The sequence below is a fragment of the Aplysia californica genome, unplaced genomic scaffold (assembly GCF_000002075.1).
Source record: "Aplysia californica isolate F4 #8 unplaced genomic scaffold, AplCal3.0 scaffold01158, whole genome shotgun sequence".
Taxonomy (NCBI): Eukaryota; Metazoa; Mollusca; class Gastropoda; order Aplysiida; family Aplysiidae; genus Aplysia; species Aplysia californica.
Window position 1 is genome coordinate 127,710 of NW_004798428.1, and position 2,500 is coordinate 130,209.

At 41.6% G+C, this 2,500-nt stretch overlaps 1 protein-coding gene across 1 annotated transcript in view; it reads right to left on the minus strand.

Moving 5' to 3' along the window:
* The window catches only part of LOC101845663 (splicing factor U2AF 26 kDa subunit), a 12,432-nt gene that overhangs the window by 8,452 nt on the left and 1,480 nt on the right, over positions 1-2,500 (minus strand). The gene's annotated exons all lie outside the window — the stretch shown is intronic.

A 2,500-nucleotide genomic window follows, 5' to 3' on the forward strand; every position in this document is an offset into this window, starting at 1 on the left:
CCCTTCCCAAAAAAATGTTCACACCTTGCATGAAATATTTATTAAGTAATTGGCAATGAAACACCCACACCGGTAAACTAATAAATTCATCTTGACGCTGACACCAAGGCCACGTACCAGTCACACTCACAGTGCCACCCTTCATTATTATAAGGTGGATTTCACCGTAAGGGTGTGACAGACAAAACAAGGTTTATTTGTCAAATAAAATTCTCCTGGTGCACTTCCAAAATTTAAAAGCGAAATGAATGTAATTTTTTATGCTCAGACTACGCGATACTCATTTTTACATCTCACAGGGAGAAATTTGCCCAGATCGATTACATGAATATTTGCGGCCAGTGAATTCGATAAAATGGATTATTAAATCTGCAGACTGGCAGAATGAAAGATGACGCCGAACTCTCGCAAATAACCAAAGAGGTTATAATACTTCTATTTATAACCTCTTTGCAAATAACTAACAAAACTCCAGAACAGAAACTGTTCTGAGAAATAGAATCTAGAGTTCAAGTTTATCATTCCGAGCGTTCAGAGAAATAGTCACTTCGATTTAATATTATTGGTATTGATCAATGTAGGAAACAGTTGTGAGAACAATTTGTTCTTGATGATTAAACGACAAATGTATACTTATGCACCCACACACAAACGCATTGATTTGAGGGCTAAACTGCCATTATCATTTTTGCAGTAGAACACACGTATGGCCACTAAAACCTTTGCAAATCAATTGTTTTCAAGTACAGTCGAACCATTGTAAGACGGCCACCCATTGTCAAGGAGAAAAGTGACTGTATTATAAGACAGGTGGCTGTCTTAGTTAGGCAGGACTGATCAAGATGAAGAAAACAAACCATTCCTTGGATGGACACTTTTACTTTACTTTACTTTTCCGATCCAGCGGCCATTTGGGTTCTAGCCCTTCGGTCTGCTTGGATGGATACAAACTTGCTAATCTGCATACTATGAGATTGACCTCTTTTCTGATAGGCTGCCAAGTTTCATTCACATCTATTCATGAGAAACTGCGTGAGAGCGAGTTGAAGACAACAACCAATGCATTAGTTTGTCCCAGGAAACACCCCCGCGGCGGGGACCAAAAATCGGCAGAACAAAACGCGCTCGGTGGGCATTGCTAAACTATTAAGGCTATGTTTCTAAACTACCACCATAGTATAGTCATAGTAGATCTACCAGTGTCACTGCCGCAGCAGGATATTTTTTTTTTACTTTCCCGCCCGTCTCACATAGCTACCAGTTGTCCATTTTCTACTAAATATTGAAGCGCTGAACACAAATTACTTCATTCGGGGGTTCCAGGGGTGCCTGCCCCACAGGGGTAAAAGAAAATCTGGGGGGTTACAGGGGCTGCCCCACTGTTTTAACCCATAATTTTATATTTTACAGTTACATAAAGATCAAGATTTGAAATTTTCTTGAAAATAATTGATTTGCCATAGTTTTTGTGGCTTTATATGTCATCTACAGCAAACAGTACTGTAGTTTGACCCCAGAAGCAGTGCATCTGTGGGCGGGAGTGATAGTAAAAATTTAGGCCGGCTCTATTTCTCAGAACGTTCGGGAAAATAAACTTGAACTCTATTTCTCCGAACGGTTCCCGTTCTCGAGGTTTGTTGATAATTATAAGTGAATGGAGTGGTCTGTGTGTGTGTGTGAGTGTGCATGTGAGTGTGTGTCGGTGTGTGTGTGTAAGGTGTGAACGGATTTTAGTTTTTACTGGGTGACTAAATGCAAAATAGGTTACTGCCAAGGTCGATCAGTCTTGTTTTCTCCCAGTACCTATTGAAGGTATTTCCAAATGAACGTACGGAGAAAACGTCACTTCGAAAAATTTATCCTGCCGCAGTTTGAAGTTTGCCAAGCTTTGGACCGTTGGAGTCCTCATCTCTATTAACTCTTGTCCTGCGTCTGTGCCGAGATGCGAATCTTAGCAACTGATTACGTCGGACGTTCCGGGCAGGCCGCCGGGGTCACTCAGTATGTATGTACTGTTGGTGTACAGCGTGCGCCGGGAAACGCGTATTTTTGCCATGAATATAGAGGGAGTAGCGTTTATTGATGATGAAAATTAACGCTCTACCTTTCATAGCTATGGCTACCAGTTGTCCATTTTCTTCTAAATATTGATGCGCTGAACACGAATATCAACTTCATTTCCGTCGCAAATTAATAGTTTGGCCACCTCTATTCTCACCCGGAGTGAGAATAGTGCAGGCGAGTCTTGTGGCTATTCTCACCCGGTGCGCGTTCACCAAATTTTGCGTTCACCCTAAACCACAGAATTCTACACTGTGATAACAGAAAAATTGTAGAATTCTGTGCCGTGAACAAACGTTCCATTACAACTGTAGCCTACTAAAAGCGTACAATTTTGTCTGTGGGCAGTGGAGAGAGAGAGAGAAAGAGAGAGAGGAGTGCGCGAGAACTTCCGGTCAAAACAAAATAGCGACCCGCGTAGTTCGGCTTGATTCGAAAA